Consider the following 16,219-nt stretch of genomic DNA (forward strand, 5'->3'; position numbering starts at 1 on the left):
CACAGTAGGGGCGAAATGGAGAAACCACATTGTAACATATAACCCTCCTGTACCTCATAGAACTTTTTAAATGCAAGAATAAACTTCTATATAATTTGTGTGGATTATTTAGATATGAAGGAAAAACATGTTTCCACATAACTCACTGACTGTAAATAATCAGGGTTTTGTGGGCAAGTTTTAGGCTTATCTCAGTCACCTTCTATCATGACCAGGCATCAGTGTTAGGTCTAGCCCCGATTCAATTAAAAGGGGGGAAAGGAGCAAAAAGATCTAAATGAAACTTTTTCATTGAATGTAAACACTAAATGGCAAAAGTAGAAATATTCACAGCTAACACTGTTGAAATTTCAAAAGCCCATATTCAAACAAGTATACCTGAAATGCCTTGACCTGGCTACTGACCAAGATGGTATTTATTGGAAAAACAGCAGTACATTTTACCAGGGACTTTGAGTTTTTGAATCAGACATTTTGTCATTCTGTTTCTGAATCACAATCTGTAAACTTCCCAAAAACCAGGTCCCAGACGGATGAAGAGGCAGAGCACAGATGGTTTTTAGGGTAGTATAACTACTCTGTGTGATATAATGGTGGATACATGTCATAATCCATTTGTCCAGATTCATAGAAGGTACATCCCCAAGCGGGAACCTTAATGTAAACTCTGGACTTTGGGTGATAATGATGTGTCAGTGTAGATTCATCAATTATAACAAATGTAGCAGTGCAGTGCAAGATGTTGATAATGGAGGAGTCCGGGCATTTGCAGCAGCAAAAAGTATATGGAAAATCTCTTGTCGTCAGTACTGCTGTGAACTTAAATTGTTCTAAAAATAAAGTCTATTTTTTAAAAAGCCCACATAACCCTCTCAATCCATTATATCCTTAGCCCAAACACCACTCTCATCTTTATTTGAACTTCCAATAAAATGCAGTTTGAGGCTTACTACCCACAGGTAGCAGGCCCAGCTCAACTCTTTGGAATTTAAAACATCTCTTAATGGCTTAAAATAGCTCAAAAGATAAAGGAAACAGTGAATCAGTAGAGAATGACAAGAAAATGAATAGCTGGTGAGTGTTCCCTCTTTCAGACAATATAAAAGTACAAATTATTGAAATTGCTCCTTAAATTACCATGTCTACCATAAAATCCTTAAGAGTGGGCACAAGTGGGAATTGGGAGAGTTTTTCAAAACTGGGCTTCGTTCGATTAGTTTGTCTTAGCTTGGGCTGCCATTACAAACCATGGACTGGGTGTTTTAAACAACAGACATTATTTTTCTCACAGTTCTGGAGATTGGGGAGTCCAAGGTCAAGGTGTTGGCAAGGTAGGTTTCATTCTGAGATCTCTTCTCTTCACTTGTACGTGGCAGCTGTCTCACTGTGTGCTCACATGACCTCTTCTTTGTGTGCTTGCTGAGAAAGAGAGTACAAGCTCTCTAGTGTTTCTTCTTGTAAGGGCACTAATCCCATCATGAGGGCCCCACACTCATGACTTCATCTAAACCTAATTACCTCTCAAAGACCCCAGATATAAGTATCATTACACTAGGGTTAAGGATTCCAGCATATGAATTTGGGGGTGACACACTTCAGCCCATAGCAGTGTTGTTCAAAGTCTGATCTCTCATCCCTACACATAGAAGATAAAGAAGGGAACTTTGTTTATAAAGTGCTTATTCTATTCTGGCTTTAGGTTAAGGGCTTCAGTGTACTATTTCATTTAAAAGAACAAACCACATTGGGAGGCACAGAGAGGTGAAATCTCTTTCTCCAAGTCACAAAACTAGTAAACATTGCAAAAACAGTAAACTATCCCATTTGGCCCCAGAGCTATAGTCTTTTCGCTAACCATTAGGGCTTTTCTTAGATTTCAGTATTTACTGTTTAGCTTATTTAAGAGTGATTAGGCCCAAAGAAAACAGGCTCACACCTCCAAGGTCACATGAAACCAATCTGAATCAGGAAGTCAATTATTTTATTTCGTAGAGGGAGCTGTAGTTAGTCAAGGAGCATACATTTGTGTTTGCTCTTTGATCCATGAATGAGTTCAAGAAATTGATTTTTTAATTGCTTAGTTAACATGAAGTCAGAGTGAAGGGATTTGGATGCTCTGCAAAGGTATCAATACTAGCTGTTTAGCATTCTTATTCTGTTGATCATGTGTTTTCTCACGTTCTTCACATTAATATCATCTAGCTTAGGGAGGTAAGAACTATGTCAATCTAAATTATTGCATACAGCCAATTACAGTAGCAAAAAGAAAGAAGAAAAAGGAAAAGAAGCTCAATAACTGCTTATAGCCTGGCCACATCATTTGATATATCTTCAAATAATTTGCTACTGAACCAGAACCTATAAATGTTCTTCCTTGGGTTTGGAACCAGTGGATGCAGCCTCCAGAATTCTTACCTCTCTCCCATATTGATCCAGTACTCAGCACTTCATTGCGGCCCCCTTCTCCCATGTTGTAGTGGTACAAAGGTTGACAGTTATTTTCTGTAAAGGGCCAGATAGTAAATACTTTCAACATGGCAGGCTCTATTGATCTCTGTTGCATAAGAGAGATGTTCTCTCTTGGCCATGTGAAGATACAGCAAGAAGGTAGCCGTCTGCAAACTAGGAAGAGGGTTCTCACCAGATACCAAATCTGCTGGCACCTTCATCTTGGACTGGACTTCCTAGCCTCCAGATATGTGAGAAAGAAATATTCATTGTTTAAGCCACCTAGTCTGTGATATTTTTGTTATAGCAGCTCAACTGACTAAGACAACTACTGATACATGCAGCCAAATGAATGAATGTCAAAAATATGCTAAGTGTAAGAAGCCAGATGCAAAAAAAAAAAGAGTACATACCATATGATCCCTCTATATGAAATTCTAAATGGATAAAAATTAACCTATGGAAATAGAAATCAGAAAATAGCGGTTGTTTCTTAGTAGGGTGTGGGAATAGACTGTGAAAGGGCATGAGGGTTCTTTCTGGGGTGATGGAAATATTACGGTTCTTGATATGCATTTGCCTAAACTTACTGAACAGTATACTTAAGATCTGAATGTTTCATTGTACATAAATTTTACCTCAGTATAAAAATATTAAAAATAATGTAATTACTTGATATTTTAAAAATCCCAAGATGACTGCTGGAGTTCCAACCATCACGTCTGCATTCCAGGTAGTGAAAATGAAGACAGATGGAAAGGTAAAAGGACAAAGAACACATGCCTGCTGTCTGATCATTCTTAAGGAGACTTAAAGTCGCATCAAGATCTTGCACTTAATGCTCATTGGACAATCCTAGCTAGAAAAGAAGTGAGAAAATTGACACATGCACTGTTTGGCCAAGCACATTCCAGACAGAATAAAATCTGTATTTATAGTAACAAGAACAGGGAGAAAGGGTATTGCCTATCCATTGGTAGGTTCAGCCACAGTGCAAAAAAAGTGTGTATGCACACACACAGTTTCTTACACAATCGGGATTCATGGGTCGTCACTGAATCCCATTTTATCTGAATTCTGTATTAAAAACTGCTGGTCTAGGAAGTTTGAGCAACTAGTTATTATTAAACACAGTTAATATGAACTGTGTGGTTGGCAAATTCACATGCAGCAGGCATTCAAGAGATAGGAATAGGCCATGCTCACCCACCTGGAATAAATTTTGTTGCCTGTGTCTCCCAAAGGCTGCAATCCATTAAATGACTTGTTTTTAATCGAGCAGTATTGAATTCTTCTGCCATCTTAAATGTACAATATGTGAGTGTAGGAAGATATGCCACTTCACTTAAGTGTACATTATACTTATACACTTAATTTGATGACATTAGTTGCAGGTGTCTCTACTTCAATTAATTACATATTGATGAAATGTAATTTAAACTCAGTACAAAAGTAAAGTATTTAAATGATAGTCTCTTCAATATAATTATTCCACATAAGTTGGAGTGCTGACAAAATGTTGTCCATTATTTAAAAAATAAAGTATGTTTAAGATTAGATAACACAGAAACTGTCAACAAGATATGACAAATATGAAATGAAAATAATGAGATTAAAACTTTATATCATGATCTAATTTTTCCTCCATAGATGCACAGACTATTTTTCCTTACAAAATCATGTCATAGACATCCATTGCCCTGCATAGCATTTTTTCAGCCTGATTTGAAGAACAAGAGAAAGTAGTTTTAAAAAGGCCACGTAAAGATTATAAAGACTATATTTTTGCTGACCAGTAAATTAGATGTTGATCTGTAAAAATACACTGACTTCCTTCTATTGTAATAGCAAAATGAAAATGATCTGATTCAACAGAGGAAATACACAACTTATTCTATACGCTGTATTTGAAGACTGCCTTAAATGGCTTTATTTTTCTTATAAATTGACCTCTTAACCTGAATGGATATTGAAAAATAAATGCCTGTGTCCTTTCCCTATGCCCAGAATGTGGGGAAAGAAATGTCATTTTATCTTTAAGTCATTGACTGACAAGGCACCACACTGCTAAATTAACATTTCATGTCCAATGACAATAAACATAGTTCTATTTCTAGAGCACCTAGTCAGTGGTGGAGCCTTTACATACAACATTTATGTGGTTGGCTGAATAATGGCTCCCTCAGGTCCTAATCCCTGGAACCTGTGAATGCTACTTTTATGGCAAAGGTGACATTGCAGATTTGATTAAATTTAGGATCCTGAGATGGGGAGATTATCCTGGATTATCTGGATGGGTCCAATGAATTCCAGAGTCCTTGTGAGAAGGCAGTGTGAAGATTTAATCAGAGAGAGCTTTGAAGATGCTATGCTGTGGGCTTCAAAAATGGAGAAAGAATCCATGAACCAGAGAAAGCGATGAATTCTGGCACATGTCTAGAAGCTGAAAGAGGCAAGGAACAGGTTCTCCCCTCAAACCTCCAGAAAGAACCAGGCCTGCCAGCCCTCTGACCTTAGCCCCGAAAATACAATTTTGGACTTCTGGCTTCCAAAACTGTAAGATAATAAATTTGTGTTGTTCTAAGCTACTACATTTATGGTAATTTATTACAACAATAGGATACTAATACAATTTCTAATTTCAAAACTACTCTGGAAAGATTATTACTAAACACACATACACACTTATCAAATGAAGAAAACAAGACCCAAAGACTGGTTAAAAAAAAATAACTAGGCAAATGTACATAGCTAGAGAGCAGCAGAGAGAAGCATGGCGTCCAAGTGTGGCTGGAAGCCCCCAGACCATTCTTCTCGATCATACTGGCTTATCTGAACCATCAAGGCACATTTCACTATGTCTTATCCCAAAAGTTTTTTTCCTCTGTTCAAAAATAAAAGGAAGCAAATCAGTGTCCCACGTTACATGCATTTCAAAGGGAAAGTGTTTGTTCTAAACCAGGAGGTTCAAATGTTTGCGAGGCACTGGTCTGTTTCCATAAGGGGGCTTTTATACTCCAAATTAAACTCCTGTGTCTGTATAGCTATGAGGAATATAGTTACAAAACAGCTATCAAGAATGGATTCTGCATGAAAAGTTCATGGAGATGGATTATAAACCGAAGAGTTTCCCCCCAATGAAGTCATTGCTCATTTGTGATGGAATCCAGCCTCTGCCTGAAGGTTTAGTAATTCGATGAAACTTCTATGTAATGAACTTGTGATGTGCTCCTCATCTAGGCTGATAAGAAAGAATTCCCCTTTTGCTAGCTAAATTGAAATTCTAAAGGAATTTTCTAGAAACCCATCATTTGGGGTTGTATTCTGTAATATTTGAGAAGTCCTGAATTAAAAGATGGCTTCATATAAGCCAGAAAGAAAGAAAAATGCCATATGATATCACTTATATGTGGACTGTAAAGAAAAGCACACAAATGAACTTATGTACAAAACAAAAACTCACAGACATAGAGAACAAACTTATGGTTTCCAGGGGGGAAGAGGGTGGGAAGGGATAAATTGGGAGTTCAAAAATTGCACCTCTTGGAGAGTGATGAAAATGTTAGCTATCTTGATTGTGGTGGTGGTTTCATTGGTGTATACATCTACCAAAATTCATCAAATTGTGCATCTGAAATATGTGTAGTTTACTGTACAGGAACCACACCACAATAAAGGTATTTAAAAAATAAAAATGGCTTCATAAATGTTAAAAGCATAGAATGAAGCAAATAATGAAAAAGCAAAATGTTTTATTTCACCGTGATAATTGTATCTGCCTAATATGTATTGCAGTAGCGGGCGGTGAGGGGGGTGATTATTTCAAAATCCCTGTAAGGGTCTAGATTCTGTGGGAGATGACCAGATGGTTTGTGATTTGATCTTTATTCAGTTGAAATGTTCTAACTTTCTGCACCAGAAAGATTTTGAGAATTTCAGTGGATGTGTTTCAATGAGCTATTGAAACATCAGCTAAGTGGATAGTTTTAAATGGTTGCAGAGACCGTATTTAGATATAAGACTGGTAAAATAGTGACATCTTGTGGTAAGAATGAGCAACAAAACCTCTAAAGTTAGGAAAAGTTAAGGCAGGAAAGGCAAGTAAACTGAGGGGGAAAGAGGCAAAAATAAACAACAAACCTTATTAAATCTTCCTTTAAAAATATGAAAATGAATATATGTATGTACATGCATGACTGGAACATTGTGTTGTACACCAGAAAGTTTTTTTAATGAGTAAAAGGAAAAATATCTTTCTTCTTGAGGATACAATGAACTTTTTTCATTTTGACTTTTGGCTGTGAGAAAAAAATTCTGGGTTTCTGCCTTATAACTGTATTTCTCATACCAATAGGGACAAAAGAGTTTAAATTAGACAATTAAAAACCCCTTGGAAAAATTGTGCTGAACACTGGAATTTGACACAACATTGTAAAATGATTATAAATCAATAAAAAATGTTAAAAAAAAAACCCTTGGGCAAATAGACCAGGATACTGCAAAGATTTCCTTCTTTAAATTCATTGTTTAAAACAAAAATATTTTACATTTTAAAATTTATGTAGCATGAAAAACTCTGATTTGTTTCTTTTCAACTTTAAATAAAAATAGAGGGAATGAGTGTTTCCCTTTAGTGCCCGTAGTGGATGCTCTTGGCAATTTCACCCGTGTTCCTTATGCTAATATCAGCAGTCCCCTGCAGCTTGCGTGGACAGCTATACAGTACCTCACTTCTCTCTGCCCAAGATGTATTTCTTTTTTTAATATATTTTTATTGAAGTATAGTCAGTTTACAATGTTATGTCAATTTCTGGTGTACAGCACAATACTTCAGTCATATAAGAACATACATAAATTCGTTTTCATATTCTTTTTCACCATAAGTTACAAGGTATTGAATATAGTTCCTTGTGCTATACAGTATAAACTTATTGTTTATCTATTTTATGTATAGTAGTTAGTATCTGCAAATCTTGAACTCCCAATTTATCCCTTCCCATCCCCTTCCCCCCTGGTAACCTTGAGTTTGTTTTCTACGTCTGTGAGTCTGTTTTTGTTTTGTAAATAAGTTTGTTGTGTTTATACAATGGAATACTACTAGGCCATAAAAAAGAATAAAAATAATACCATTTGCAGCAACATGAATGGACCTGGAGAATGTCATTCTAAGTGAAGTAAGCGAGAAAGAGAAAGAAAAATACCATATGATATCACTTATATGTGGAATCTAAAAAAATTTAAAAAAAAACAAAACAAACTGAAATTCACTTCTGGCTGCAGAAATGAGTCCTGCCTACAGGCTCAAAATGCCTGAAAGTTAACACCCTCATAAGCTACTTTCAATCAAGAGGGCAGGGAACAAAGGAATAAATACCTGGGCTTTCTGAACCATCAGTGGCACAATTCTGACTTGTGTTCTACACGGTTTCTCAGGGAGTGGGAGTCCCAGCAGGACCGAACTCCGGTTTCCTACAGCAATAATTTGCTCATGATTGTACCTTTTCTTTCTTTTCCTAACTTCCTCACCATGCCTCCAGGGGTCACCATCCAATAAACGACATGCATCCAAATCATTGCCTCAGGGACAGCTTTCGGAGGAATCCAGACGAATACAGTGATCTACCCATGCTGCATACACATGTCCGTGTGTTTCAAAGGGGAAAAGAGTGAGTCCTAAGCAATTTTACTTGTTTAATTAGCAGAACACCAAAATGAAAAAAAACCAGACATAAGTCTAGCTACATTTTGGTTTTACTGCAACCAGAAAGCCTTTCACAGCTGCTTGCAGGGCTGCTGCCCTTCCCCTGCCAGCTTTTTTTTTTTTCATAAATTTCTACTTTTTTTTGGTGAGAGGGTGGGGAAGGTAATTAGGTTTATTTGTTTCTATTTTTTTAACGCACATACTGGGGATTGAACCCAGGACCTGGTGCACGCTAGGCACACACTCTGCCACTGGGTGAGCTGTACCCTCCTCCGGTGCCAACTTTCTCTCTGTGCGAGTGGAAGTTCAACACAGGGGTACTGCCTCAGTAAGGAAGGAGGGCACCTCTACTCCAGGAATTTAGTTTCCATTCTAAATCCCTGCAAGAAAACTTGGAAGTGGGTGGCTAAAAGCTGGCTGAACCAATTGACTTACTAATTGGTTGGGAAATAATATATTCAGGTATACTCGAAGACTCAAGAAGTAGAAATACATTTTACAAAATATATTTATTCATTAGGAATTGTCTTCTGTTCTTTTTAACAACCAATTTAATCAAGTGTTTTTCTTCACTTTCAAGGGCATGTGAGGGGCAGAGAGACCAGTGAGTATCTCAATATTTTACACAAAACAGGTCCCCGTCCAGGACGTGATATATAAGAAGAGGGGGTGGGTTGCAGCTAGTCACTGCTTTGACCATCAATCACACATAAATTTCAACCCCTGGCTACAACTTTGCATCAAGAGTCAATTTATTCTGACCTGATGGCAATGGAGGGGCCAAAAAAAAGCTGTTTTATACTGGCATGTTGAAAATTACAAAATAAATCTCAAATGTACTCACCTGAATTCTTGGTCACAAACAAGTCAAACTTACTAACTACAGCATGTGACTAATAGCACTTTATACACCAAGTGATGTTGGTAAAGTCATGTTTTTATTTCCCTTTAAAAGAAAACTATTTCAAGTATTATTCATCTCCCCAAGTAGTAAATTTATGAAGTTTAACAGTCATTAAAGTAAAGAAAAAGTATTTATCTGCCCCAAGTTTCAAAATAAATGCCTTTTTTTGTAAACCACCATATTTCCATATCTAATCCCTAGCTTGAAATCCTTGCATGTCCCCCGCTTCTTTGCATTTCTGAGTCTCAAAGTATCATTGTATCTTTAAGTGCAATAATATTAATAGTGAAACATTCTGCCTAGTATTTTGCATATACTATTTATTTAATGCCTATAGTACTGTGATGTTATTATAATTATGTACCTTTTATGGATGAGAATACTGAGTCTTTAGGGATTTTTGCCCAAATTCTGAGCTGTCTGACTGAAAACTCAAGTTTTTGTCCATGTTATCAGCCATCAGTTGCTGCATAATAAGCAATCATAGTATCTCAATGGCAAACAACTCTATAACACTATTTCTTACATGTCTGTGCATTAGCTGGACTAGCTCAGCTGATCTTATTTGGGCATATTTGGGTTTAACTAGATGATTCCAAGCTGCAAGTTGGATGCAGGTCTGCTCCAGGCGTCTCTCAATCTCCTTGGATCAACAGGCTCACTGGACCAGGGACTTCTCATGATGGTAACAGAGGTGCAAAGGGTAAGTAGAACACAGGGGGCCTCATGGGGCCTAAACTCAGAATTGGTACAATGTTGTTTCCACCCACATCCCACTGACCAAAGTAAGTCATGTGGCTAGCTCCGAGTTAAGGAGCACGGAAGTATATTCCTCTTTCAATAAAAGGACACGCAAAGTTATGTGGCAAAGAGTGTGGATCCAGGAAAGGGTGAAAAATAGAAAACAAGGATTCAGCATATCCCACTCACCGTGTCAGTCGGCTCCTGTTGCGTTATAATCTTTCAAAAATTAATTTGAGATGTATGTGTTTGTAGTGAAGCAAGGCATGAGCTATCATTCTGATACACTCAGTACTGAAAGAATATCAAATGTGTTTGATTAAACAAGACAGGTGATCTATCTCTAAGTTCTGAAAAGCTGAAGTCTAACATCACTGGCAGGGCCCATCATAGGCAAAATCATGAAGCAGGCATATTTGCCTTTGACACTCCTTAATCTCACCTCTCATTATCCCCACTGTCATGACTCTGTCTTATCTATTTCTTCAGTCTCCATCACAAAATGTTCTATCCCTGTAGCCCACTCTCTCTCCCTCAACCCTACCTGCTGCATTTCAAGGCTTAGCTATCTGATAACTAACACCCTGAAACAGTGACAGCTGAATAAGTTTTTACTAAACACATCTACATTTTAAACTGGGGATTCCTGGGCACAGAGTGTGTGAGCTTAAATAGCAGTTGCTGAAAAATCCCTTTTTGGAAATAAAACTCTTTGATCTTCAAATAAACTTAATTTAAAACCCAAATTATGAAAAAAAATGATAGTGGTACTATTATCCTATTATTAGTCAAATGACATTAATATAATTATTAATAGTCAACAATTATTAGTTCATGTGGAGGGCAGGAAAGAGCCTTGCTCTCTTCCCTTGTTCGCTAGTTTCAACTTGTTCTCTCGGTCCCACTTGTTCTCTCGGTCTCTCCCTCATATCACCTTGGTGATCTCTGAAGATCTTCCACAAAATCTTCAGGTACTGAAGAACAGTTTGAAAACCCATGACATGAACTCTTATGTTAGAAATGTCTGGGATAGCCTCTCATCTTCAAATCACACTGAGTCTCCCACAACCTCTGTCAAAGCATAAAGCTGTGTTGGTCCCAGGGCCTCTGTGTTGTGATCTGAGATGGATGTGAAATTTTCTTTCCCTTTAGTCTGCTACAGTGCCTGAATATCTACAATTGAAGGCACCACTGCTGTGGTCTAGGGCATTTTCTCGTCCAGGAGCCCTTTTAAAAATGTAAAATCTCTTTAGATAAATAATCCATCAGCCCATTAATACCTTAGCTTTACTAGGGTTGGGGGAGAGTGGCCTATAAACAGTGCATGCAGGTGGGGTAAGAGCTGCTAGACTTAGATGTCCAAGGGGCATGGTGCAGGGGGTAAGAAGAAGCTCTGAAAAAAGTGAGCAGGGAAAAAAAGGAGATGGAAGTGGAAAGATGAGGTGAATTCAAACCAGAGTCAAGCCTTGTCTGAGAAACACTTTTTCACAAAGTGAGCTCCAGCAAGCCATATGGAGATAATTTTCTCTGAACAAAGGGCCCTTAATAAGTTCACTTATACCTCTCCTTCTGTGGAGAAAACCAAGTAGGTGAACTTCCTTTGGATTCTACTCTTATTGTGGCATTTGCTAAAATTCTGATTGATCCAGAGCTCAAAACGTCCATTTCAAACAATATTATTTTTGGAATGAATTGCCCAAGGAAGAGTAGCCTCAAAATTATTTATTTCATATTTTTCATAGATGCTGGGAAGGAAAAATAGGACAAAATGGGCATAGCAGGGTCTGATAGTTGTGTTACATGTTGTAAAGTCTGTCATATAGTAAATGATCAATTATGCTTCATCAAGAGTAAAAAGATGCAGAACTCGTTGAATTGCTATAGGATAACTTATTCTTTGGACTAGGAATATACTACCAAGTAACAAGTGGTTGCTGAAAAGGTACAGATTCATAAAACATAAAAAGAATTTAATGTTTCCTGAAAATTCCTCAGGACTTTACTGGGAGCTTTCAGTGGATTTATTTAACTCAATTTAGCAAATTTAATTATTGCCTATTTTATGCCAGAGAACATGCTAGGTACTGGAAAGGCAAAGATAATTAGGACATTCTCTTTGCCCTCAACGTGCTCAAATCTAAGTGAGGAAGACAAAGATATAAATGCTTATATTATAGTGTAGTAAATGCTACGTTAGAAATATAAAGAGAGTGGTATGGGAGCAAGCAGGGAAGGAATGATCTAGTTTCTGGCTGTCAGTGGGAGGGAAAAGGGCAGGTCAGAGGAGGTTCTGTAGCTAAGGTGGGCCTTGAAAAACCATTGGAGACTTAAAGCTGGAGAAAGGCAGGATTAGATCAGCTTTCTTGAAAAAACACTCAGGCAGGGACAAACTAGTTGAGGTTCTTAAAGTTAATCGGTCAACAGCTATTTATTTTAAAAGACCAAATGTGGAGTTTGTGGACAGAGGACGGATTTCTTCCAGGTGACCTCAGGAGATAGAAATAATGAAAGTTCAGTACTCAAACAAGAGGTATATAAAAGACAACCACTTGTTCACAAAGATGAGAAAACTAAAATTTCCCAGTTGCTAAGATGCATCGTGATAGTTGTCAAGCTGACAAGTATTCTCTCTAATCAAGAATTCCTTTCTCAGGACTAGTGAAGTAGCTGCTAGGGACAAAGCATGAGTTTTCTCATAGGGAGACTCATTGTTTTTTTAACTGGTTATTTTATTTTTATTGAAGTATAGTTGATTTACAATGTTTCAGCAAAGTGATTCAGGTATACACACACACACACACACACACACACACACACACACACATATATATACATATATATATATATATATATATTCTTTTTCAGATTCTTTTCCATCATAGGTTATTACAAGGTATTGAATATAGTTCTTTGTGCTATACGGTAGGTCCTTGTTGTTTATCTGCTTTATTTATATGTATCTGTTATGTGTATCTGTTAATCCCAAATCCCTAATTTATCCCTCCCTTGACTTTCCCTTTTGGCAACAGTAAGTTTGTTTTTTTATGGGACGACTCATTCTTAATTGAAACGGAATTTCTGTATTATTCTTCATGGAAAAAAAATTGCTTATTTGAAATAGCTGCCCTCCTGGCATGGATAAGAGAAATTTCAATTTGCATCAGGCTTACATGTCTTCACATCATGATAAATTTCTGAGAATTACTTTATCACATGTGGACTATGCAAAACACTGTTAAACAGGCAGAAAATTAAATGTTAGTGCTCCATCATCAGTGCTGCGTATCATGTAGTGGATAAAGATAACAGTGGGCGTGGGGATGTCACCCTGTGAATTAAGAACCCACTACTGAGTGCCAGCGCCCAGAACTCTACCTGACATAGAGTAGCATTCAGAGAGTATTTGATGGATAAATGAATGAAGAAACAGGAAAAGTGGATATTAAAAAAAATAAATGACTTTCTTATTATATTCTCTGAAATGGCAAGAAATATTAATGACCTCCCTCATATAGTTATAATAAAAAAGCGTAATAGTTTACTTGTCATATTCTCTAGGTTTTTTTCCCCCCATTTTCATTTTCTGCAGTTCAGAGTACTATTCAATTCCATTAAAAGTAAGAATATGTTTCAATTCTTAAAAGAGCCTATGAGTTGGTCCCTTCGTAGAGAAAAATATTTTTATGAATAAATAAATATGGAATTAGATTGATATACTTAGAATAAAATAAAGTGGGAAAAAGACCTGGGAAATTATGACAGATCATGGTACAAGTTAGTGGTCATTAATACGACCACTGTTAAGTAGTGGGACATAATCCCATCCACAGAAAGAGAGCTGAATTCCAAAATCCACCAGAAATAAAATTAAAATGTGACCCAATATGTCAAAACTCAGTGAACACTTTTATGACCCATCAGTTGTATCATTGCAAGTCATTCAAGAGAAGATTTTGATGAACATCAGTTTCTACATCAGGAAAAATAAATGAGCCTCCATTTCTTTCCTTCTCTTTGTTCTCACCTTCAAGTTGTTAAGGTCTTTGAGAAGAATAAAAGATGACACTTCAGTAGCTCACAAATCAGATTTAACTGTTCCCATGTCAGTTTGAGTTTAGAAAAGATTACTTTCACCTAACAGCCCTCTCAGATACAGTACTACAGTGGGGTACTATGTCACCTCCAGAAATGATTTATACTGTATCTATCTAAATTTTAAAATATTAGAGAACTCTGCCTTCTATCTATCTCCATGCTTTAAAAACAGCTCCCAACAGTGCCTTAATAGCACAAAGAACAAAGACAGACATTTTCCTATTCCTTAACTACCTACAATCCTAAATTAAGTTAGAATTTAGAAAGAGGTTCAAAACAGAGGGCAAAATGAACACACATACAACGATTCTGATCTTCCAGTCACCCTAAGCAAAATAATCCAAACCTAAGATTTAATCACTTTTCATTTAAAAAAGCATAATCTAAATGTAAGAGGCCCTTGTGAGGATTACAAATATAAATAACCCCTTTCCTCAGAGAACTGCCATTTTGGCAGGGACAGTAAGAGATGTACACAAATAATATAAATGTAGAGAACAATAACTGTCTTAGAAAGTTGTCAGAATTGCCAGCAATGCTCAGGGAAAGAAGGGGTAAATTCAGAACTAACTGGGAATGGGAATATAAAGGCATTCTAGTGAAAGAAGATGGAATAAACATAGGACCAGGGGTCTTCAAGAAGAGGCAAAGAGTCCAGTTCTCCTAGGAGTGAAGAGAGAGCAGTGGGAGAAGGTCTGAAAAGCTAAGTATAGAACAAATAATGGGTGACCTTGAGTGTTAGGGCTAAGAATTTGGATTTTATAAGATAATGAGAACACTTCAAAGTGGGGAAATTACATGATATCAGTTACATTTAATTTGGAAGTGATGTGAGGCTACAATAAAGGAGAGAGAGACTTCAGATGGACACTAACAAGATGGCTATGATAATAGCCCAGTAATGAAATTTCAGACCAGGGTACTAACAAGGGGAATGGAAAGGAGGGTCCAAATTTAAAAGATATAAAGAAACATAACAACTTTCAGTTTCCAGTTCTGCATGTAAGGAACTTGAAAGTCATCCTAACAATAAATGAAAAGCTAAACAGACTAAAATATTAACTATTCTTGGAATAATAAGAGAGAGGAGGACACAGGTCAAACCACTGCCCCCAAGATTGAAGAGACTGACAAGTGAATTCAGGGAGTCACACTTATTGGAGCAGAGATTCACAAGTGGAAACTGCCCTGAAAACTGGTGCCAGGATAGGAAAACCTGAACTGAAATTGATGAACTGATGGAAGCTCAGGGTGGGCAACTCTGAGAGTTAAAAACTCTAGAGGAACCCAATCATAAGGAGGCCACCACAATTGTGAGATTTACCTTCAGGAGCTAGACCAGGTTCACACAGTAAATATTCGAGAAAAATTACTCACACCCTGCTTCTGCTTCTGGCAGAGGGAAGGGAAAAGGAACCATTTTGAAATATGCCAGAGCACTTGTTAAGTCTTAACAAGACCTACCCTCAGTAGAAACAAACTGGTTAACCAGAGCCTAAGCTGCTAGGGTATTACTAGAGCTTAACTGATGTGGGAAAGTGAAATGCCCAACTTAAACTGGTTCTAGCCTTCCACATGGGAGAGGGGAAGTACCCACCTCTAGCCCATAGACAGATATGAATTAGCTGTGCAGTCTGTGTGCCTGGGAAAATGGTGTGGCATTAATATACATTAGAAGCCAAGAAAGTAGAACATGTGGAAAAGGACACAAGAAAAAGTTCAGGTTTAAAATATGTTGAATTTGAGACCCCCAGGGAACAATCATTTAGGATATACTACTTAAGTGCAGTGGCATGAACTTCAGTAGACCTATTCAGTTTTGTGATTTCTTCTTGTTTGTGAGCAGAAACCCTAGACAGTAGAGTTTATCACAGGCTGGATATTGTCATCCACCATTTGAAAAGACTCACCTGGAATGATGTCGAATTTCTTAATTCATGGATGTTCAAAAAGGATATAATTGGATTTATTATGGTGATCGTTTCATAATGTGCAAACAGCAAGTCATGTACACGTGAAACTAACATGTTATATGTCGATTATATCTCAATAAAAGAAACAGGTGGCAGACTAGATGTGGACAATGAACCCTAGTTTGCCAATCCCTGAGCTAGAGGAATGGAGTAGAGCAGTAAGGCTCTCGTGAAATTATAGTTCTAGTGCATGAATCTACAGAATTTGATATCATGGAACCCTAGAGCTTGTAAGAGGATACAGAAGACCCCTTCCTGTCTCCACAAGGGTCAAGAGGGCATGTAGAAAAGGAAGAGAAAAAAAATGGGAAAAGATTCAAAATTTCTTTTGACACTTAGCACCACCAAGAAAACCAA

This window comes from Vicugna pacos, chromosome X, assembly GCF_048564905.1.
Source record: "Vicugna pacos chromosome X, VicPac4, whole genome shotgun sequence".
In the NCBI taxonomy this organism is placed as follows: Eukaryota; Metazoa; Chordata; class Mammalia; order Artiodactyla; family Camelidae; genus Vicugna; species Vicugna pacos.